Source organism: Leptonychotes weddellii, chromosome 15 (assembly GCF_054177405.1).
Source record: "Leptonychotes weddellii isolate Sample4059 chromosome 15, ASM5417740v2, whole genome shotgun sequence".
In the NCBI taxonomy this organism is placed as follows: domain Eukaryota; kingdom Metazoa; phylum Chordata; class Mammalia; order Carnivora; family Phocidae; genus Leptonychotes; species Leptonychotes weddellii.
In genome coordinates this window covers 36,693,072-36,717,846 of record NC_138383.1, presented here as the reverse complement: position 1 = coordinate 36,717,846, position 24,775 = coordinate 36,693,072, and the positions used below count along the sequence as shown (strand labels likewise).

Sequence of the window (24,775 nt, the reverse complement as noted above, 5' to 3'; positions counted from 1 at the left end):
ACATGGGGGTCCTGGGATTGAGCCCTGGGTTAGTGGAGCCCACCTGTCCCTTTCCTCCTCCACTTCTGCTCCCCTGCTGCATATGCACTCCCTCTGTCTCTCAGATAAATAAAAATCTTTTTTATTTTTTAAAGATTTTATTTATTTGACAGAGAGAGACACAGTGAGAGAAGGAACACAAGCAGGGGGAGTGGGAGAGGGAGAAGCAGGCTTCCCACTGAGCAGGGAGCCCGATGCGGGGCTCGATCCCAGGACCCTGGGATCCTGACCTGAGCTGAAGGCAAACGCTTAACGTCTGAGCCACCCAGGAGCCCCATCAGATAAATAAAAATCTTTTAAAAAAGAAAAAAAAAGAAGAGCTGTCTTTAAAGGGGGGATGCCATACAGCTCCTTTTCTATCTTACAAGAAGACTGTTATAGAAATGAAATCCTTTGAGCTGCACATAAGAAAGGGCTACTTAAATTGCAAGTATTTTGTTGTCTTTTAAAAATTATAGTAGGGCACCTGGGTGGCTCAGTTGGTTGGGCGACTGCCTTTGGCTCAGGTCATGATCCTGGAGACCCGGGACCGAGTCCCGCATCGGGCTCCCTGCTCGGCGGGGAGTCTGCTTCTCCCTCTGACCCTACCCCCTCTCAAGGTCTCTCTCTCAAATAAATAAATAAAATCTTAAAAAAAAAAAAAAAGATTATGTAGGGTTTAAAAAAAAAGCTACCTAAAGAAGCATTTCAATGGCAAAAAAAAATTAAAAAAGAAAGAGGGGCACCTGGGTGGCTCAGTCGTTAAGCATCTGCCTTCGGCTCAGGTCATGCTCCCAGGGTCCTGGGATCGAGCCCCGCATCCGGCTCCCTGCTCAGTGGGAAGCCTGCTTCTCCCTCTCCCACTCCCCCTGCTTGTGTTCCCTCTCTCACTGTGTCTCTCTCTGTCAAATAAATAAAACCTTAAAAAAAAAAAATTATAGTACTACTTGGGGGGAACTAAGGAGGATTGTAGAATGTGATGTAGATACTTAACATTAGTTGCAAGAACTCTGTGGACAAAAATGACAATATAGGTAATAGCTTGCCTTCCCTGATCCCCATTGTATTTTACTTAAATGAGCCCCGTGCACTGTTCTGCCAGTACACCTAAGAAAATAGTCTGCAGTCCTTGGCATATTCCATCCCAGCAGTGTTATTAGCCCCTAACGTTGGCATTAGTGATTGAAGTGTTGATGCAGCCTGCCAGTTATCTAGCCACCTGGCTGTTGCTAAGAGTTTTTCCCCAATATTTGGTATATGGCTTAAACAAGATTTAGATCTTTGCTTCCTGATTGTACTGAAACCTGCTCAGGGAGTGGTTGCCTTGGATTTAACTGGATATAGATGTTTTATATCTGAACTGGGTTGGAGTCAACTGTGTGTGTTTTTGCAGATTATTTGATGTATTCCTTCTACCCCCACCAACTTCCAGATACATACCTTCCATACATGCCCCCTCCCTTCTTAGTTTCTGCATCACAGGAAGCAGGAGTTTCAGACAGGGTGGATTGATGTGTGCAGCTGATCTAATATGCAAACCTATATCTATCCACTGTGCGAAGTTGATTAGCCTGAGGAAAGAAGGGCGAGGCAGAATGGCCCCGAGAGCTTCTTTTAACTGTCGGGTGTCATCTGGTGGCTATTGCTGTGGAAGTCTGAGGCGCTCTCGGAGGTATCGCCTGGATGGGGGTCACTCCTAGCACCCAGGCAGAGAGAGTGGGCGGGGGAGCTGTAGAAGGAGCACTGCATCACCTGGCCCAGCTGTGGGATGCTTGGCTCCTGGCTTTGGGGTGGTAGCCAGGGGAGATAGGGACAGCTCTAACAAAGAGGAGCCGCGCAGGGGCCGGGGCCGCGGGTAGCTGGCCTATCCCCGGCGGCTGACCTCCCAGTGGGCCTCCCCAGTTGGCTGCTTGTCGGGTCGCTCTGCTGGCTCCCTGGCTTGCCATTGGCTGTGAGGACGGGAGGGGGTTTGCAGAGGGCCGGGATGGAGTTGAGGGGGCGGGGCTGGCTTCCGGCAGCAAAGGGGAGCAAGCGGCAGCCGGCTGGGGGAGGGGGTGTCGGCGCACCGCGGAGTACTGTGCTCAGAGAGCCTGGCGCTCAGAGCAGCCCCCTCCCCCTCCTCCTGCCAAGACCGCTATAAGCCCCTTCTCATCCCTCCTGCCGGGCGGGGCGAGGAGGGTTGAGCTGCCCCAGGCGGGCGGGGCGGAGCCCGGAGCCCCACCGAGCGCTGCGGAGCGAACCTCACCTCCCTTCCAGGGCTCAAGGTGTGTGTGTGTGCTTTTTCTAATGCAACCCCGACTTCAGCCGACTTAACCTTGTGAGAAAAGGGGAAATGGAATGGGAAGTAAGAGCTCCACATCCCATCAGTTTATTTTGATTTTCTGATTCTACCCTTCATTCTTCTTTCCCTCCCATCATCTCGCCCCTGCAGCAGGGTAAGGAGATTCAGGACTCTTATCTCTTTTTTTACTGATATGTCGATCTCATATGTAGTAAAATGAACAGAGAAGAAAAGAGGAGCCCTTTCTTGTGTGGCATCTGATGCAGTAAACCGCGGGGTGGGGGGGAGAAAAAAAAAGGCTAGGAGTGGGTTTTTGGAACTGTACTGCATCTGTCCATTAAGGCTGTCTTCACCATTTTCATACTTGGGACTGCCTTAATCAGCAAAAACAATCTGAAAAGGAAGGAGGTGCTAGTGGAAAGAGGGAACAGCCCCTGTCAAATGGTGGTTCAAGGAAATCCTGATAGTTGTGAGAGATTAACTCTGCTAAAGTCTCTTCCTGAGTACCTTGTCACCGGCTTTGTTTAGTATTCAGCCCTATTGGAGAAACCTAGCTAGAGTGAACAAACTTTGCTGTTAACTGAAACCTGAAAGTCCTGTCTATCTCTCCATAGGTTTATTTCTTACATCCATAGGTTCTCAGAGAGGCTAGTTTCTGTCATGAAAAACCAGACCAAACTTTAAAAAAATCCAGATCAATTTTGTTTAATTGGTTTATTTTTTAAAGTTTCCTCTCTGACCCAAACTTTATGAAGTTGGGTGGCTGTAGCATTACAATTTAAATTATGTTTATCTTTTTTGAGTTCTTTTGTTTCTACAACTTATGGGTCCCTTCTTTCTGAAGGACACAGAGCGTCAGCCAAAATCAGGAACCTCTTTATAAGTTTTTAATTGAGAGGAAAGTTATCAGTTGAAGATAGAGAACCCAAATTTTGTGATGTTAGAAACAAAGGGTATGTCTGTCTGTCTGCCTGCCATTCTGTGGTGAGTGGCAGTGTTCTTGATAAACTTGCTTAATTTAACTGGGTGTTTTCTTTTCTTTTTTTTTTAGAGATTTTTTTTAAGATTATTTATTTATTTATTTGTCAGAGACACAATGAGAGAGGGAACACAAGCAGGGGGAGTGGGAGAGGGAGAAGCAGGCTTCCCGAGGAGCAGGGAGCCTGATGTGGGGCCCAATACCAGGACCCCGGGATCATGACCCAAGCCAAAGGCAGATGCTCAACCGACTGAGCCACCCAGGCGCCCCAGAACTGGGTGTTTTCACCAAAGGTGTTTGGACCAGATTTATTTATTTTATTTATTTATTTTTTTTTTTAAAGATTTTATTTATTTATTTGAGAGAGAGAGAATGAGAGAGAGCACATGAGAGGGGGGAGGGTCAGAGGGAGAAGCAGACTCCCTGCTGAGCAGGGAGCCCGATGCGGGACTCGATCCAGGGACTCCAGGATCATGACCTGAGCCGAAGGCAGTCGCTTAACCAACTGAGCCACCCAGGCGCCCTGGACCAGATTTATCTTAATGTTCATTAGCAAAGAGCTAGAATGCCAGATGGGATGAATATCAATTTTTGGGAGCACTTTCGTAAATATTAATTGAAATGATTGAGAGTTCATTCTTATAACCCAGGTTCAGTTTCCACAGTTTGTTCTAACTGGAGTTCACTTTTGAAGACAGAATTGATATGCTGGAGTTGTGTTACAATTTTAACTGGATCAGTGTTTTTCTTTTGCATTGATATATTGGATCTCTAATAAAGGGCAGTTTTTGGTGAAAGCAATTGTTATGAAGAAGAGGGGTAATAGGGTAAGAAACCATCTCAGTTGTGGAAACTTCCTGGGGATCAGGAATCTATTTTTTTTTTATTTCAAGTAGCCTTACTACAGAATTGTACAAAAAAATGGGCACCTGGCTGGCTCAGTCGGTAGAGTATGTGACTCTTTACCTCGCGGTTGTAAGTTCAAGCCCTACATTGGGTGTAGAGATTACTTTAAAAAAAAAAAGTCTTTAAGAAAAAAAGAGAATTGTGCAAAAAAGTAGATTCACAGTAAACCTGTGTTGGATTTGGGATGTTTTGTTTATTACTCATTTATCCCTTATGACTTCATAATCATGTTTAAATTGAAAGGCTAAGAGGATCCCCAGATGTTTTCTTACCTAACTTGTTACTGAGAATAAACTATTAAAAATCACTGGTTGAAGCTTTGACAGCTAACTGCTGTATAAAACAAAACGCACTTTGATGTCTAAGCTATAGCAAGCTGAGGAAGTAACAACAAAAAAAAGAAAATACTTGGAGGCCATATTAAAGCATGTATCACTTCAGCTTGCTTCTGCTAAAAAATAAGTTGCTGTCCTACTTGGTATCCTAGGTGGTTTTTTGTCTACCCATGGGTAAGCAATTAATACAGCTTTGTAAGTTTACTTAATTTTTTTATATGTCTGTTTTCTTGCCCGATTTGTGTAATCAATATTTTGCATGGTACAGTGATTTCCCCAAAGAATTTTCCCCAGGAGACAAAGGCTATGTATAGAACTAATCATAGGTGTATCTACACTGATCTCCAAATATCATTTAGAGGGGGATGGAACTCCTCAAATTTGGTACTCTGCAAGGAAACAATTATATGAAGCCATGACTTCCCATAATCTCTTAGGTTGAGGGGACATGGTGCCACTGAAGTTAAAGTAGCTGATTTAATTTTCTTTAGCAATCTGTTTTTATCCATCCTGATTATTTCTGTGAGTCACAGCTTAGAATGTGTTAAGAAAAAGGGCCCTGTGTTCTCTCTAAAGGGAGACTCAAGCCAGTCCCCCGTTCACATCAAAAGTATAAAATGATCCCCTTGAGAAGGTGAAGGAAAAGATTGGACCCTTGGCGTTGATTCTCATAATAATCAGCTTGAGTGTTGTAAGGTTTGGAATTGGGAAAAGCTTGTTCAAGATGGGGAAATATTAGAGGCAAAAAGAACCGGGAATGCTGCTATGTGAGAGACTTATTTAGAGACAATGAATGCATTCATATGGAGATGTGGTTGGTGGTAGTTTTAAGCTATTCAGCTTTGTCAGTCAGGTGTCTGAGATAATATTTTGTGTGTGCTTAAACCCAACCCCCTCTCCCAGGGGTTGACTCTTGGAAGCTGAATCTTTGGAGGAAGTTTCCTGTGAGTCTGAATCCAGAGGGTAGAGGACTTGGTAGAGTCTGTTATCTGCTCAGATAAAGACGGGGAATTGATTGCTGGTGAGTTACTGAACTCTTCCTAATGAATGGTTGCTAGGCAAAATGCATCTCAATCAGTTTAATCCTCAATAGTTTACAGGTCTGCTCTTGGTGAGGGCCAGAGCTGCCTTTCTAATGATACTGCCCTTTAAGAATCCTGTTGGATTTGCATATATGTTGCTCGGTGGCTCACCAAAAAAAAAAAAAAAAGGAACAGAATGACTTATGGATCTCACTTCATCCATCTAAGAGAATTTAGCTTTTGGTAACATTGGGTCAGCGTTGTCTTTCTCCTGGATCAAGTGGTGAGTAGGGTTACTCTTCAATTGTAGGATACCACTGTATTTGATTATCTTTGGTTTTGTAACTAGTAAGGCAGTGAACTAACACATTCATTTTGGAAACAGGCCAGTGATAACACTGCCCTTGGGTCTGGATGGATGGAAAATAGGACAGAGTAAACAATTGAGGGCATAAATAATGAATTTTCCAACTGAGCCCTGGGAGAGTGAGGAGATTATCCTCAGAGCTGTTCAATCTGGCAGCGAAAGGGGAAAAGTCCACTGAATTAATTACCCTATGTTTGATACTGCAGTTATTATGGGATTGTTAGAGCTATTCAAAGCAGAGGTGCCTTTTATTTTATTTTTTTAAGATTTCTGTTTATTTGAGAGAGAGCGCGTGTGTGTACAAGTGGCGAGGGGGCACAGGGAGATGTTGAAACAAACTCCCCGCTGAGCAGGGAGCCTGACCTGGGGCTCCATCCCAGGACCCTGGGATCATGACCCTAGCCCAAGGCATATGGTTAACCCGACTGAGCCACCCAGGTGCCCCCAGAGGTTTTAACCATTTTTTTCTTTTGTTTTTTTAAAACCACTCAAATTGCTCATCTTTTTAGAATACAGGCCTTTGCTCCTTCCCCCAGCTTTGATCTATATGTTAGCATTTGGTGAATACTGGACAGTCTGTTTGGCCAGATCTTAGAATTTTACTTACTGGGAGGTTTCATTAGCTGTAAATACATGTGGTAATAGAAGAAAATGGAGAAAGCCTGTATCTGGTTTAAAAGAATTCTTTAATTTCTTTAGTACATATTGTATGTATCTTTACTACATGTTATACTTTGAAATTAAATGTGGAGTTGTAGGGTAGCATTATATGACAACTCACAAAAGGTTAAGACAAGAGTTTCTTCAACCCAAGAGTCATTTCCAGAATTGACACAAACATTTTTACTTTTAGTTTCATTCAGTGAATGAAATAAGCGGTCTCAGTGTTTTCAGCATTTCTCTGAAGTAGGAAGAATAATGCCCTGAGAATGTCTAAATAACTTAGTGATTCAGTAGTGAAGCCAGACCCAGAGCCAAGGTCTCTGAATTCTTCCTTTGAATTTCTAATATATTTATTATTTTTTTTTAAAGTAAGTTCTGTGCCCAAGGTGGGGCTTGAACTTACCACCCTGAGATCAAGAGTCACAGGCTCTACTGACTGAGTCAGCCAGGTGCCCTGAATTTTTAATATATTTAATTCTTCTCTCGAAGAACTCCTTTCAGGATCCTTATTTGAAGTGACTTGAAATTTTCCTGTTTCTACCGTGAGAGGCTATTCTGACTTCCCTAGTTGTGAAGGAAATCCAAAGACCAAGATGCCATTATCAGTCAAGAGGAGGAGGAAGGTTCAGGATGAGGTGTTGGAGGAGTTAAAAGACTGAGCTGTAAGGCAAGGCCAAATTGAAGTTTTATGTTATTTGGTGCTGATGGATCTCAGGGAGGGAGCTTTGGGCCTATTAGATCAAATTCAGTCATGGTTGAGTTTGTTACATGTCAGCCTAGCTGAAAAGGGCAGAGGCATCTTTACAACACGTGGGCAGAACTCTAGTTAAGGATTCATTCCTGATCAGGGAATACCTTCGGTTCTTGATTATTCATGCAGAAGGGCAAACAGGCAAAGTACAGATAGGTAAAATCCAAAGATATTCCTACCAATAGCTTTAATAACTTCCTCTGCCTTTTTTTTTTTTTTTTTTTTCCTTCCTCTGCTTTTTAACTAGGATTTTCTGAACAAAGTGATTAGAGATTTGTTTTCTTTCTCTGGTCATTCAAGAGACCAGTAAGTAAGATATCCACAAGCTTGAATTAAACTTAGTGTTTTGATCATCAAAAGTAATATATAACTCATTGCTGGACCTAGAAAAGTTTAGCTCAGTTTAGTATCCTTGAGATTACTTATTTTTTTAAGACTTTGACCCTTGTTACCTAATTACACTGAGGTCCTATGGAGAATTGAGATCTTCCAAGTAGATCATAGATAAACTAGCTTTCGGTACTAGCATGTCTTCTTTGTTGGCATCTTCTGGCCCCACAGTATTGGCCAATCATTTGTATGTGGGCAAGCTGTAGATAACCAAAGAAGTGTTACCAAAGCAAACCCCTGCTCTTAACACTGGACTGTATATACTCTAATGATGAGAACTGTTGGCCAAAATGAAATCCATTTAGAAGTCAGATGTCAGGTTGTGATTAAAGTAGTACTGTACATTATAAATTTCAAAACTAAGGATTTCTTTAAGTGCTATTTGGTGGGAAAATGTTTCTCTCTCTCTCTCTCTCACAGTGGAAGATCAACTGAATATTACAGCAGATTTAAAAGGCAAGGTTTCTACGACCAATCACTAATTCTTTGTACTGAGCAAAGTGGTTTTGAAGATCAGTTGCTGATCTGAGTGAAAATCAGATTTTATGCCACTTGGAGAATTGAAGGGATTTCAACACTATCCCTGTTGCTTCAGAGGAGAAGCATAAGTTGTTAGTCATAACTTAAGTTTCTTCTTTCCTTCCAAAAGCTAAAGTATTTTTTCCATTGGCAGTTCACTTATCACTTATTATGTAAAGGATAGAACTTAATCTATTTTTAAAGGACAGAGGTATCAAGACTGTGAGAAGTTAAAGACAGCTCGTCCCAGGTCACAGTAAATCAATGGAAAAGATACATTTCCTGAGTTCCTGAAAGGACTGTCTGTATTAACCAGCTATTCAGCTGGGAGTGGATGTACTATTGTGAAGACATTAATTTTGTAGCTGTGAAGGTACTGGTTTGGCTTTTGCTTATCTTAGTCTCCCAGAACCTTTTTCATTCAGCAGAAAGTGGGACCAGTGGATTAATGAAGAATCCATATCTTAGTTTTAACCTGTCCTGCTAGGTGTTACTGTACATTCACTAAAGTGCTTTACAAAGGATTTTGGTACTTACGTTTCATTCAATCCCTGTGAGGTTATGGTGCAGTTGGAGTGTGATGGTGTGTTAGAACATTTCTGCAGAGAGACAAAAGGAACCTTTCCTTTTAAGAAACGCTCTTCACCTATTTCCATAGCCCATGGCAAAATTAAGTTGGAACAAGTTGCTTTTTCAGCAGGCTGTATTTAATTTTTGCCTCTTCCCCAAGCTAAACAAATGTCCCTACTGAAATATATCATTCTTATCATAGTATGTTTTGGGGAGATTGTTCCAAGTGCACTTGGAAGTAAGAAGTTGATGCCACTTAAGCATGCACACCAATTCTGTAATTCTCTGAAATTCTGTTTCCACCAACTGCCTCCATCCCCCCGTCTGTCCACATCGGCTCATCTCTCAGCTTCCCACAACTAGTTAAGAAAGTACCATAGTTCAAACAGGGAAATAGTAGTCTTTATCAAAGTCTATCAAAGAGTTGTGTGTGTGCGCACATGCAGGCTTGCATTATTTTGTTGCATTATTGCTTGAAGGGTGTTTCTGCATTACAGAAATAAGCTTCCACTCTTCTGAACAAGTTGGTAAGTTGCTTTTTATTAGAAGGGCAAGTGTCTACGAGTTAAACTTGAAACGAGAGAGAGGACAACTATATTGATTATAGTTTAATTGCATTAAAAAAATCTGTTGTTGGGACGCCTGGGTGGCTCAGCCGGTTAAGCATCTGCCTTCGGCTCAGGTCATGATCCTGGGGTCCTGGGATCAAGTCCTGCATCTGGCTCCCTGCTTGGTAAGGAGCTTGCTTCTCCCTCTCCCTCTGTCTGCCGCTCTCCCTGCTTGTGTACGTGCACGCCCTCACTCGCTCTCTCTGACAAATAAATAAAATCTTTAAAAAAATCTGTTTTGATATTAAAAGCTGTATTGCTGTCTTGCACTGAAACTAGCAGATAAGCCATGGAGAACTACAGTTTTTCAGTGAGGGCTACTCTTAACTATGCCATTTAAAATCGCTATCCCATCCAGTATGCCCCATCTCTTACACTGCTTTATTTTTCTTTCCGTAGCATTTATCACCTTCTAAGAGTCTATGTAACTTACCTGCTCATTAAATTTGTCTGACCCTCCCATTCTACCCCATGTAAAAATGGAAGCATGAGTTTTTGTTTGTTTTGTTCTTTGCTAAGTCCCTCATTCCTGGGGCAATGTCTTGTTACATAGTAGGTGCTCAGTAAATATTGGTATGAATTAATTGGAGAGGTACTCTTTAAAAGATACCTGAGGATTAGAATTGGAGTATATGGGAAGAGATTATTGTTTTACTGGAGCTACTACTAAATTAGGGATCACATTTCTTGACTAGCTTAAGGGAAAGACTTATGTGAAAAAAAACCTCAAGGAATTTGGGGTTAATTAGCACAGATTAGGGAAATGACAGATATTTTATAGTGTGAAATATGAAGGAGCATTTTATAAAGATAGATGACTAGCTCTTATTCACCTTGAAGAGGACCAAAGAGTAGGCTGAAGCTCCTGAACAATGAATAATAAGACATGCAGAAAATTTCCTGATTTTGAAATAAATACTGGAACAGGTGACCAAAGAAGGATGGTTTCTCAGAATTGATTTTCAGCTGTGGCACCATGTTGGAGGCAGTGGTGAGAACGGAAAGAGAGAGCCAGGGGTCAGAAAACCTGGTTGTAGTCTAGGCACTTAATGAGCTTTTCCACTTTCTTTTATCTCTGAAAATGGGACTGTTGATCCTTGCCCAAACTATCTCATAGGGCATTTGAGAAAATCAAGTGAGAGAATTCATGTGAAAGCACTTCGAAAATTATGAACCTTTCTACAAAAGTAAGCAGTCATTAATGACTGTATAAAATCACCTTTGTTAGTAATTTAGAGTCATGGAATCTGGAAGATGGTTTAATGATCGATCATCTAGTTCAGATTTTTAGCTCCTGAAAATAAATTTTCCATCATTTCTTTTTCATGACCCTGAGCTGAAATCAAGGGGGTCAGATGCTTAACTGACTGAACCACCCAGGCGCCCCTCTTTTCCATCATTCTTAAAGAGTAGTCATGGCTTTTGCTTCAGCATTTCTAGTACTGTGCCACTATTGAATAAGTTCGTTGTTTATGTTCATCTAAAATTGCCTTTCTTCAGACTTTACTAATCTGTTTTTGAGCTCAGAAATTAATCTACTCCCTCCTTTGTATGATGGCCCTCTTAGGGCACCCTTGTTTAAGATCTTCATCATCTCTTGCCCCGAAATCACTGTAGCCACTTAACTGATTTCTGCCATCTCCTGTTTGTCTTTTACATTTTCAGAAGATTTATTTATTTATTCTTTCAATGACCCCATTTATTTATTTGAGAGAGAGAGAGAGAGAGAAGGAGAGACAGTGAGAGGGTACAAGTGGGGAGGAGAGGGAGAAGCGGGCTCCCTGCAGAGCAAGGAGCCCGATGCAGGGCTTGATCCCAGGACCCCAGGATCATGACCCAGGCCGAAGGAAGACGCTTAACCGATTGAGCCACCCAGGTGCCCCCAGCAGATTGATTAAGACATTTGATCATGTTACTCTCCTTGAAACCTGTCCCTATCTCCCCATGGCTTCAGGATAAAGTCTGACATTAGCTAATAATAGTTATAACTACCATCATTGAGCATAGACACTGTACTAAGCACTTTATGAATATAATCTTATATAATTATCACAGTTATTCTGTAAGGTGTTGGGACTACTTTTATACTATTTTAATGGTAAGAATATTGGGGTGTGACTCCAACCCAGCTTTATTCTTTTTTTCTTTTTTTTTAAATTTTATTTATTTATTTTAGAGAGAGAGACAGCACAAGTGGGAGAGGGAGAGAGAGAGAATATCTCAAGCAGACTCCATGCTTAGTGTGGAGCCCAACGTAGGGCTCGATCCCAGGACCCTGAGATCACGACCTGAGCAAAACCAAGAGTCAGCCGCTTAACTGTACCACCCAGGTGCCCAAACCCAGCTTTATTCTTAATCTGCTCTTCTGTCCCTCTAGTATGAAATATAAGGCTCTTCATAATTTGGCACATCAGGCTCATCTCCAGGTTTGGCACATACATCCAACACCCAGCTCCTCATACCATACCATACCATACCATACCATTTGTGGTTTCCCAAACATGCATTTAGTTACGCTAGTTTTCCAGTGTAGTCGTGCATGCCTTTCATTATGCTAGTTTTCTCTGCCTAGAGTAGTTTACCCTTCTCAGTCTGGTAAATTCTTACTTGGCTTTCAGTGATCCATGTTGTTCTCCCTTCTTTCTCACTGTTCCTTGGAAGTAATTTGTTTCGTTATTTTGATTTTCAAACAACTTTATCCACTTTTTTTTTTTTAAGATTTTATTTATTTGTCAGAGAGAGCGAGAGAGCACAAGTAGGGAGAGCAGTAGAGGGAGAGGGAGAAGCAGGCTTCCCGTGGAGCAGGGAGCCGGATGCGGGGCTTGATCCCAGGACCCTGGGATCATGACCTGAGCTGAAAGCAGATGCTTAACCATCTGAGCCACCCAGGTGCCACCACTTTTTTTTTCTTATTGAAGTATAATTGATGTGTACAGCATTGTATTTAGTTTAAGATGTACAACATAATGATTTGGTATTGCATATACTGTGAAACGTTCACCACAGTAATCACGTTTCTCACCAGGGATTTTGTCTGCCATGTTTGTATTCCCAGTGCATAGTACTACCACAGTGCCCCTGCATCACAGTTGCTCAGGGACTGAATGAATGAAGGATGTTCCTACTAAGTGTTCTCTTTTTCCATTTACTATCCATATTACAGTTTCTAGGTCCCTCTCTGTTTATTATATCTTGGCTGAGCTATTCCTAGGCTTTCCTCTGTTTCCATCAGAAAGTGTATTTTAATGACCGCAGGAAGTGAACTGCAACCTTCCAAAATAACTTTTAACGAAAAATGTACCAAATGAGCAGGTTGTCCAGCTGCTGCTTTGGGAAAGGTTCTTACTGCATTAATTTCTAGCCACCTCCTTGCCAGAATAGAGCCCAAATAAAATAAAAATAAGCAGAGAAGGGGCACCTGGCTCTTCAGTTGGTAGAGCATGCGACTCTTGATCTCTGGGTTGTGAGTTAGAGCCCCACATTGGGTGTAGAGATTACTTAAAAATAAAAAACTTGAGGGATGCCTGGGTGGCTCAGTCGTTAAACGTCTGCCTTCGGCTTAGGTCATGATCCCAGCATCCTGGGATTGAGCCCCACATCGGGCTCCCTGCTCTGCGGGAAGCCTGCTTCTCCCCCTCCCACTCCCCCTGCTTGTGTTCCTGCTCTCGCTATCTCTCTCTCTGTCAAATAAATAAATAAAATCTTTAAAAAATAAATAAATAAAAAACTTGGGGCACCTGGGTGGCTCAGTGATTAAGTGTCTGCCTTCGGCTCAGGTCATGATCCCAGTGTCCTGGGATCAAGCCCCGCATCGGGCTCCCTGCTCCGCGGGAAGCCTGCTTCTCCCTCTCCCACTCTCCCTGCTTGTGTTCCCTCTCTCGCTGTGTCTGTCTCTGTCAAATAAATAAATAAAATCTTTAAAACAATAAATAAATAAAAAAAAACTTAAAAAGAAGCAGAGAAAAAACAAGCAGAGGTAAGCGCTTTGTACCTGCTTTTCTCTTTTACTTTCTGTCACCTCAGCAAGGTCATCCCAATTTATAAGTCACTGTTGATATAAAGACCACAATTTTCCCCTTTCTGCAAAACAGAATGGTTTCCTAAGACTCCACAATACCCTTAAGGGAGTCTTAGTCCCTTGGGCTGTCACACAATTGAAAAGCAGAGAGTCTGGTACTAAATTCCAGGGGAAAGGGTGCATCTCTTACCCAGATTTGAAGGCGAATGAGTCAGGCAGCAGGAATCTATCAGCTCCAAAGTCTAAATCTATCAGCTCCAAAGTCTATTCAAAAGTGATTTAATCTTTGCTGTTGAAGCAGATCAGCAATGCCATTTGCCTGTCTAAAAAATGAGATTACACAGGATTCTCTTAAAAGAAGATAAATTATTAGTATAATAGTAGCTCCTGGCCTTGTATAATGTCTCTTCTTAGTACTACATGTTAGTGTCACAGGGCGCATCTAGTGCATAGTACTCGGGTGTAGAGATCAGGCCACAGTGCCTTACTTATGGTGGTTAGGATAAATATACCAATTCTCAGCAGCTCTCAGCCTAAATGGACTTGGTTATTGTTAAAATTCATCTTTATCAAAGGAAGCACTGGTTAATGATTTTTCTCCTGGCTCATCATGCTGGGCATTAGCTGAAATTGCTGAGTGATTTGCAGTGGGGAAACCATGAGACCAATTTCTTGTTTGTCCACAAATTATCATTAGCAGTTTCATTTGCAGATTGAAGAAGCAGGAGTGGGCTGTGTGCCAGTTGCAGCTTCCCTCCGATTAGGGCGTTAGTTCAATTATGTCCAATTAACTTTTATTGCAGATAGTGGTGATAATTAGTTGCAAGTCAGTTTTTTGGCTGCAGTTATCCCAAGGCTAAAGTATGAACTTGATGGATTTTAATAACCAGAATGACACATTTTATTCCCTCCCTCCACTGTAGTTATTTCTTTTTTCCAAGACCTCTTTTAGACAGATCAAAGCATTGTAAAAGTTCATCTCACAATTAAAACGTATTGTCCTTCTTTTGAAGAGCTGTATAGGGTCATATTTTAGAAGAATCTGTTAGAAGCAGCTTTAATGGCTTTTTATATTCTGAGATCATACCCTTGAGTTCATTGCTGCTTATTGTAAGAGAATAGACTGAGATGGAACTGAATGTCATTCACAACAATATGTGCTTATTGTAAGATTATAGTAATTGGCAAGGTGCAGTCTAGTCTTCTGCTTGCATATGAGATTCTCTTCGAAGTGCAAAAGTAATCTTTTGTTTGGGGCACTTTTATAGATTTTTTTATTTTTTATTTATTTTTATTTTTTTTAAATCTTTTATTTATTTATTTGACAGAGAGAGACACAGCAAGAGAGGGAACACAAGCAGGGGGAGTGGAAGAGGGAGAAGCAGGCTCCCCGCCGAGCAGGGAGCCCGATGCGGGGCTCGATCCCAGGACCCTGGGATCATGACCTAAGCCGAAGGCAAACACTTAACGACTGAGCCACCCACGCACCCCTATAGATTTTTTTAAAGACTTATTTATTTGAGGGGTGGAGAGAGGCGTGCACAAATTGGGGGGGCAGAGGGAAAGGGAGAGAGAGAATCTCAAGCAGACCCCATGCTGAGCATGGAGCCTGATGTGGGTCGATCCCACAACCCTAAGATCGTGGCCTGAGCAAAAATTAAGAGACAGCCGCTTAGGGGCGCCTGGGTGGCTCAGTCATTAAGCGTCTGCCTTCGGCTCAGGTCGTGATTCCGGGTCCTGGGATCAAGCCCCGCATCGGGCTCCCTGCTCGGCGGGAAGCCTGCTTCTCCCTCTCCCACTCCCACTGCTTGTATTCCTTCTCTCGTGTCTTTCTCTGTCAAATAAATAAATAAATAAAATCTTAAAAAAAAGAAAAGACGGCCGCTTAACCAACTGAGCCACCCAGGTGCTCCTGTTTGGGGCACTTATTTATTTCCTTATTTATTTGAGAGAGAGAGCATGAGCAGGGGGAGGGGCAGAGGGATAAGCAGACTCCCCGCTGAGCAGGGAGCCTGACATGGGGCTCAATCCCAGGATCCTGAGATCATGAACTGAGCTGAAGTCAGATGCTTAACCAACTGAGCTACCCAGGCACCCATTTGAGGCACTTTTGAAGTGATTTTAAAATCAGCACACTAAGGATACATTTCGTTAGCATATAGGAATTTTATGTAATTTAAAAAAAAATTTTTTTTACTGTTACAAAAGTTTATGTAACAAAATAGTCCAATATGAAAATGCTTATGACCTGGTTTTTATATTGTAGTAAACAGGTGCTATGGAGAGGGGACATGTGGAAGCAGTTGATTTGTTCTGGTGAACACACCTGTTGTTTTTTTTGTTTGTTTGTTTGTTTTAAAGATTTTATTTATTTATTTGACAGAGAGAGACACAGCAAGAGAGGAACACAAGCAGGGGGAGTGAAAGAGGGAGAAGCAGGCTTCCCGCCGAGCAGGGAGCCCGATGCGGGGCTCGATCCCAGGACGCTGGGATCATGACCTGAGCCGAAGGCAGGCGCTTAATGACTCAGCCACCCAGGCACCCCTGTTTGTTTGTTTTTTAAGATTTTATTTATTCACTTGACAGAGAGAGCCCAAGCAGGGGGAGTGGCAGGCAGAGGGGGAAGGAGAAGTAGGCTCCCTGCTATGCAAGGAGCCCAATGCGGGGCTAGATCCCATGACCCTGGGATCATGACTCAGGCCAAAGACAGCTGCTCAACCGACTGAGCCACCCAGGTATCCCGAACATACCCGTTTATGCTCGTTCCAAGGCTTCTAACATGATGGTGCTATTTCCTCCTGTTACCACCATTCCAGTATATTGTTCTGTTGCTCACTAGTTGCCATCTCCATACATTCACCTATCACAAGATTCATAAAGGGATTAAACCCTTGCAGTATTCCTTGGACATGTCTGCCACCATTTAATTTCAGTGATAATTTTTTGTCCATAAATTTTTTCTACTTGGGAGGGGGAGCTTTGCTCTTGATGTCTACTCAGTAAGCTCAAAGATGCCTCCCTAAAAAAATTTTTTAATTTTAGCTGTTATTTTAATAGAAAGTTGCATAATACCTTTGGAAACATCCTTGCTAGGTGGAGAGAGACGGAAGGAATAGTTTGTCTTTCTCTGAAGATGACAAAGTCCCTTCCCTATTTTTTTTTTAAGACTTTCCCTTCATTATTGTTTGATGGTAATCCTGCAAAGTAAATGGTCTTATAAGCAAAATCTTATCTCCTTAACATGCAAAAAAACTAAAGTCAATTCCAAACTGGGACTGTTCCTAGATCTTCAGGTGACTTGCTGTTTCTTTCATTTCGGATGTCCTTCCACCCCTTAGTGTCCTTTGTTGCTAGACTTTCTTTCCAAGGGCTCATCAGTCTTCTTAGATACTTCATGGCTGTGGCTGTGTAAAAGTTTTGTTGAGAATAAGTGGCCAAGGAGTATGGCAGTTCATTTTTTTTTTTAAAGATTTTATTTATTTGACAGAGAGACACAGCCAGAGAGGGAACACAAGCAAGGGGGAGTGGGAGAGGGAGAAGCAGGCTTCCCACGGAGCAGGGAGCCAATGCGGGGCTCGATCCCAGAACCCTGGGATCATGACCTGAGCCGAAGGCAGATGCTGAACGACTGAGCCACCCAGGTGCCCCGCAGTGCACTTTTTAAGAGCTTGCTTTTCTTAGTGTTTGTGTGAAGTAAAGGAAGAAAGTTCATGGCTGCTTGGAGAAGGGCCGTAATACAGTTGCTTCTCCTCCAAAGCTTCCCTGATCACACTAAAAAGGAAAGAAGAGGAAGGGGTGAGTGATAAACATCATTGTTGCACAACTTCAAAGCTCTTCATTGACTGGTACTGAAAACCTTTCTGCTGTAGAATAACCGAGACTCTGCCTGCCGGCTGCTGTTGGTGTGAAAGTGGAGACATTAGTTATAGTGGGTGCTTTCAGGAAGTCTGGAGATAAAGTTTATGATGTCATTTGAGACTTTTTGTATAGTGGGAGGAAAGAGTATCAAAACTCTGTTCCACTCTGGAAGCTACAAGGATTTCCCTTAGAGCATAGGGGTTTGCGTGACACTTGTGATGAGGTTCAGGATGTGTGCTTAGAAGGAAAGGCCTTGCAGAACTCTTACTGAAACATGAACATGAACTTGATGGAAATGCTAGTGAATGTCAGGCCTGAAAAAGGAGGGTTATTACTAGGGCCCCTTCAGGATAGACATTTCTTTTGGAACCTTTCCAAAAGTGAAATTCTCCATCTCTAAGTAAGAGGGTGGCATTGAAGACCACACAGTGGAAGCATTGCCAGAACAGAGTGGAGTTTGGGAGAAAATTTGAAGTATAGGCACTGGAGAAAATGTGATTTAGGTAAGTGTTGAAGAGAAATTGGAAGTTGATGAGGCAGAAAGATACAGGAAACCTATTCCAGATGGCAAGAACCCCACATGTCAGCACTCACCAATGTAGAGGGAAGTTACCTGCATTAAGATGAAATATAATGGTTACCAACAGACCATTCTCTCCAACTCTTCTTTAGGATCTCCAGCCCCGACCCCCTTTGCAGTCTTCAACACTGCTGCCTGTTTGTTTATTTTTGCCATTTTTGTTATTTTTTGGAAGTGAAAGCAGAGTTTATTGAAGATGTGGAGAGATACAGATGGAGTGTCTAGGAGACTCAGAAAGGAAAAAAGGAGCCATGAGTCTCCTTTTTTGTGTATTTTTTGTTTTGTTTTTAAAATAAAGTGGCCAGGGGCACCTGAGTGGCTAAGTCGGTTAAGCGTCTGCTTTCAGCTCAGATCATGATCCCGAGGTCTTGGGATCGAGCCCTGCATCAGGCTCCTTGCTCAGCAGGAAGCCTGCTTCTCCCTCTCCCCCTGGCCCTCCCCACTTCTTGTGCTCTCTTTCTCTCTCAAATAAATAAGTAAAATCTTTAAAATAAAATAAAATGCCTGGAAACAATCTCAAAATTACAGAAAAGTTGCAAGTACAGTACAAAGAATATTTTTCTTCCTTAAATCATTTGACCTGATTGCTTCATTATCTCAGAATACTTTAGTGTTTATCTTCTACAAACAAGGACACACACCAGCATTACCACAGTACAGCCATCAAAATCAGGAAGTTAACACTGATACATTGCTATCACATAATTTGCAGACCCCTCTCAGATGGTACTATTTTTACCAGTAACGTCCTTCATTGCAGTAAGGATCCAGTTCAGAATCACACGTTACATTTATTTATTTATTTAAAGTGGTTTTTGGGGGTGCCTGGGTGGCTCAGTCGTTAAGTGTCTGCCTTCGGCTCAGGTCATGATCCCAGGGTCCTGGGATTGAGCCCCGCATTGGGCTCCCTGCTCAGCGGGAAGCCTGCTTCTCTCTCTCCCACTTCCCCTGCTTGTGTTCCCTCTCTCTCTGTGTCTCTCTGTCAAATAAATAAATAAAATATTTAAAAAAAAAAAAAGTGGTTGTTATTGTTGTTTGTTTATTGCAGTGAACTCTACTCCCAGTGTGGGGCTTGAACTCACAACCCCGAGATCTGGAGTCATGTGCTCTACCAATTTAGCCAGCAAGGCGCCCCACACATTGCATTTATTTGTATGTATTCTTGGTCTCCTTCAATCTGGAACAGTTCTTCAGGCCTTTGACTTTCATGATCTTGATGCTACTAACAGTTATGTAGAAAGTCCCTCATTTAAGGATTGTCTGATGGTTCCTCGTGTTTAATTTAGGTTTCAGCAGGAATATTACAAGAGTGATGCTGTGTTCTTCATTGCATAATTTTAAGAAGTGCAGATTTTGGGGGCACCTGGGCGGCTCAGTCGTTAAGCGTCTGTCTTCGGCTCAGGTCATGATCCCAGGGTTCTGAGATCGAGCCCCGCATCGGGCTCCCTGCTCAGCAGGAAGCCTGCTTCTGCCTCTCCCACTCCCCCTGCTTGTGTTCCCTCTCGCTGTCTCTCGCTCTTTCTCTCTGTCAAATAAATAAATAAAATCTTTAAAAAAAAAATGCAGAATTTTTATGTGTCCTATTTCTGGTAATGTTCAATCACTTGATTAAGGTGGTGCCTGCTAGGCATTTCTAATGTAAAGTTACTCTTTTTCCCTTTTTAATTAGTAAGTATTTTGGAAGGAGATACCTTTTTTTTTTTAAGTTGGCTCCATGCCCAACGTGGGGCTTGAACTCATGACCCTGAGATCAAGAGTCCCATGCTCCACCAGCTGAGCCAGCCAGATGCCCCTGAAGGGAGATACTTTGAAACTATGCAAATATCTTGGGGCGCCTGGGTGGCTCAGTCGGTTAAGTGTCTGCCTTCGGCTCAGATCATGATCCCAGGGTCCTGGGATCGAGCCCCACATCGGGTTCCCTGCTCCGCGGGAAGCCTGCTTCTCCCTCTCCCACTCCCCCTGCTTGTGTTCCCTCTCTCACTGTGTCTCTCTCTGTCAGATAAATAAAATCTTTAAAGAAAAAAAACCTATGCAAATATCTTGTTCCTCTCCACTCTTTCAATTTATTAATTTATATATTTACATTAGTATGGACTCATGATTTTCTATTAGAAATTTTTTTTCTAATTTGAGTATAGTTGACACACAATGGTACATTAGTTTCAGGCATATAACAATAGTGATTCACCTTTTTTTTTTTTTTTTTTTAAGATTCTTATTTGAGAGAGAGAGATAGCAAGAGAGAGCACAAGCAGGGGAGAGGGGCAGAGGGAGAGGGAGAAGCAGGCTCCCCGCTGACCTGGGAGCCTGAAGTGGGGCTTGATCCCAGGACCCTGGGATCATGACCCAAGCTGAAGGCAGATGCTTAACTAACTGAGTCACCCAGGGGCCCCGTGATTCAATTTCTTTATGCATTACGGATTTTCTATTTTATTCAGTAGACTAATCTGTTATCATCATTTGCTTGTTTTTTTTTTTTTTTTTTAAGGATTTTATTTATTTATTTGAGAGAGATCATGAGCAGGGGGAGGAGTAGAGGGAGAGGGACAAGCTGACTCCGCACTGAGCGCGGAGCCCGAACTGCAGTCATGACCCGAGCCAAAATCAAGAGTCAGATGCTTAATTGACTGAGCCACCCAGGCGCCCCTATTTGTTTTGATGTTCACATTATCCCAGAATTTGTCAGTATATCAGGAAAAAATTATATATATATATTTAATCCTAAAGATGACTAAATGATTTGCTGTCGTTTTATTTCAAAGAATTGGCTGATACTACCCAAACTGATATCTTACGAATAGTGGTAGTAAACAAAAGTTTTTAATTCTTCTATTGCTAGGACATACCTCCTTCACTCATGTACCTGTTCATGTACCCAATTTCCACTGTGTAAACTTCTCTTTTGGGGATTTCTCTCACCATTTGAGCATTCCATAGCTTCTGTGTTCTTTGACATGTCACCATTAGTCTTTGAACACTTTCTTCCTTTCCTGCACAATAAGATGTTCTAGACTCATTTCTCTGCCTCAGCCATTTCTCCAAAGAGCCTTTGTTCCTGTTAATAAACAAATTTGGAAATCATGTGTCTAGAAATCAAGATCTGTTTGGACCTTAATGAGGCTCATTGCTATTGGATGGTGGAGTCGTCATTCCTTCCCTCTGGGGATGCTCTCATACCACTTGGTTTCTGGCTCCCCATAACAGGCCCCCCACTACTTTGTGGCTGACATCTTCACTCTGTTTGGGTACCTTCTATTTCCAATCTAGTTGAAGTGATTTAACAGAGGGAACTGGGTGAAGGTTGGGAAGGATGCTCAGTTGGTGAGGGAGGCCCTGGAGAGAGTAGTTTACAGAGGAGAAACTAGGACAGGGAAGGGCCATACTGAGTGAAGGAGGCAATGTACCAGGAATAGAAGAGTTATGAACTTTCGTTTTCTGCTACTGTCCAAAAGATGTTAATTTGGGTAGTGTTAGTCATTTCTTTGAGGTATCTTTGAGGTAAAGGAAAACACATCATTTGGACATCTGTAGGATAAAACATGTATTTTTATATTCTTTTTCTGATTCATTCAATGCTAAAGTAATCTTGAGTTAAATTCTTTGTTTGGATGGGGCTTAATATGTGGTATAAGACACATAGTTGACCAGTCAGAACCAGACACACAGTGATTTAGAAAAATCACACCTGGGTGGGCAGTTGGTTAATCGGTTAAGCATCTGCCTTTGGCTCAGGTCGCGATCCCAGGGCCCTGGGATCGAGTCCCACATTGGGCTCCTTGCTCAGTGGGGAGCCTGCTTCTCCCTCTGCCTGCCGCTTCCCCTGCTTGGGCGCTCTCTCTCTCTCTCTCTGACAAATAATCATAAAAAACCAGTGCTGAATGATTATGGAACTTTTCAGGACTACAGAAAGGAGGAAAAGAATTCTGCTGATCAGTGAATGAGTTGTGTACTTTGAATCTTTGAGAGGTTTAAAGGACTACTTTTTTTAGTTTTTTGTTTTACAAGGCAATTCCTGAAATGAGGAAGCCTCCTGAAGCTCAGTTCAGAATTTTACTTTAGTGGGTGTTTACTCTAGCTATAAAAGTATTCTTGCAGCAGTGACTGTTCTATCTTACTTCTGTGGATTGAACCAGTATTCCAAATTTCATCAGCTAGTTGCAGCAATTTGTAGGGTGTAGAAGGAAGGGGGTGCTCCTCTTCCTCAGTAGGCTTTCAGTTTTTCTGTGGTTTTGAGGCTTAGCAGCCTGTCCCACTTTCAGAGACCCCTTACCTTCAGAAACCTGGTAATTCCTTGGCTTTGTGGGGTGTGAGCCATAAAGCTTCAGGTTATATTGAATCTCAGTGAAACGGCAAGGTCAGATGTTGGGATTTTTGCTAAGGCTACAGAAGCCCTCACCCCAAATTGTTACACATCAGGGTTCCTCATGGTCCTCTACTCCCACTGGCAGAGGAGAAGGGAGGGCCTAAATGAACAGAATATATTAAGATAGCAATTATGCCTTGTCCTCTTACCTTAAGATCTGCCTATTGCCAAATTAACCCTGGATGGCAGCAGACTAGAAGGATAGAGTGAGGGCAATATGTTGTTAACTATAATATAAGTAAAACTTCATTCCCCATCTGCACTGAATTTATTAGCCTTTCTGAAACTTCACTAGGTATGTAAGGCCCATAAACTCAAGCATTGTGTTCAGAGAGAAAGTTCTGAGAAAGTAATAGACCAAATGAATATAGAGTGGATATAGATGTGTGGCATGGAAAAGTATGAGCCCACCCTCCCTCCACCCTCGCCCAAATTTAAAACACCTGAGAGCGCAGAGGGATGTTTCCTTTCAGGGACCTGGGTGGGCTCTGTGATGCCCAGCTTCCAAAAGCTGTCATAGTACAAGTGTCCAAATGGAAACTGACTTAGAAAAGGTATGAATGGAGAATAGGTTCAGAGTTAGAGTTCAGGGAAGAGCATGAGGATAGGAGGGGTAGAGTTTTCTGTCCCAGGATTGTTTGAGAATGAGAGAGAACTGTGTTCAATCATTACTTGTATTCTTGGATATAGTTTCCTCAGTGTAAATTGATAAAACTTTTCCCTGAAAAAAAAAGTTTGACAAGTCGAACATAAAGTTTGCTTTGTCTTTATGTAGACACTTTCCCAGTGCATTTTTACCCTTACCTTGGTTATAGTTGCTGGCTTTATAGTTCCATCTTGAAAGAATTTTCACTGAGAGCTGATTGGAAAGTGTTAGGCTAGCCAAAGGATAATAGAGTTTCAGTGCAGAGTGCTGATCTGGGACAGGCAATTCCCCAGATCCATAGGAAAGTCAACAATTACATTCACACTTAAAAAACAAAACCATGGCTAGGGGCGCCTGGGTGGCTCAGTCGTTAAGTGTCTGCCTTCGGCTTGGGTCATGGTCCCAGGGTCCTGGGATCGAGCCCCACACTGGGCTCCCTGCTCTGCAGGAAGCCTGCTTCTCCCTCTCCCGCTCCCCCGCTTGTGTTCTCTCTCTCACTGTGTCTCTCTCCCTGTCAAATAAATAAATAAATTCTTTAAAAAAACCCAAAAAACCAAAAACAAAACCAAACCAAACCATGGCTTAGAATTGTATGTTTTTGTTGTATATAATAGTGTAAGAAGAGGGATATGATAGGTGGTCAATAAATACTGACTTGAGGGACAGCTATGGTATAGTGCAGTGTTTTTCAGACATTTTTGTCTAAGCCCACGATAGAGATTGCATCCCAGTAAAATATATATAAATGAGATAATTGAAATGAGAATCATGAAACAATAAACATTCTGACTTCATGAAATTTTTTTTATTGAATTTTTTAAAAAAGGCTGGTCACAGTCTGCAGATTAGAAAATAACTTTTCTAGGGGCGCCTGGTGCTCAGTCGTAAAGCGTCTGCCTTCGGCTCAGGTCGTGATCCCAGGGTCCTGGGATCGAGCCCCACATCGGGCTCCCTGCTCGGCGGGAAGCCTGCTTCGCCCTCTCCCACTCCCCCTGCTTGTGTTCCCTCTCTCGCTGTGCCTCACTCTGTCAAATAAATAAATAAAATCTTTAAAAAATAAAAATACTTTTCTAATGGAATGAGCCACAAGTCTAGGAGTTAAGACAGAGAATTTAATATGAGGTCCACTGTCCCAGCTGCATATCACTGGACAGGTAATTTAAATCTTTCTGAGCCTGGGTTTCCTAATTTATAGAAGGGGAATGATACTTGTTCCATCTTGAGAGATTGTTGTTAAGTTTCAAATGAAATTATTTGTATAAACATGTTTCAACATATAAAGAACTATAAAATGTGATGTGATAATTTGGTTCTGTTGGCAAAAAAAAAGTGATGGGGCGCCTGGGTGGCTCAGTCTTTAAGCGTCTGCCTTCGGCTCAGGTCATGATCCCGGGGTCCTGGGATCGAGCCCCACATCGGGCTCTCTGCTCAGCGGGAAGCCTGCTTCTCCCTCTCCCACTCCCCCTGCTTGTGTTCCCTCTCTCGCTGTGTCTCTGTCAAATAAATAAATAAAAATCTTAAAAAAAAAAAAAGTGATCTGAATTTTAGTAGGTTAGGAAAGTGATGATAGCAAACATTTAAATAATGTTCATGGGGCACCTGGGTGGCTCAGTCGTTAAGCGTCTGCCTTCGGCTCGGGTCATGATTCCAGGGTCCTGGGATCAAGCCCCGCATCGGGCTCCCTCCTCTGCGGGAAGCCTGCTTCTCCTTCTCCCTCTGTCTACCACTCTGCCTACTTGTGCTCTCTCTCTGTCAAATAAATAAATAAAATCTTAAAAAAAAAAAATGTTCACTATATGTTAGGCACCAATATCAGGTACTTGAATGGATTTTTTTTTTTTTTAAGATTTTATTTCTTTGTTTGAGACAGAGAGAATGAGAGACAGAGAGCATGAGAGGGA

At 42.3% G+C, this 24,775-nt stretch overlaps 1 protein-coding gene and 1 pseudogene across 3 annotated transcripts in view; one reads left to right on the top strand and one right to left on the bottom strand.

The window, feature by feature from the left end:
- The window catches only part of FAM222B (family with sequence similarity 222 member B), a 77,323-nt gene that overhangs the window by 30,308 nt on the left and 22,240 nt on the right, over window positions 1–24,775 (top strand). The window lies entirely within an intron of this gene.
- LOC145717450 (small nuclear ribonucleoprotein G pseudogene) lies at window positions 16,182–16,387 on the bottom strand (annotated as a pseudogene).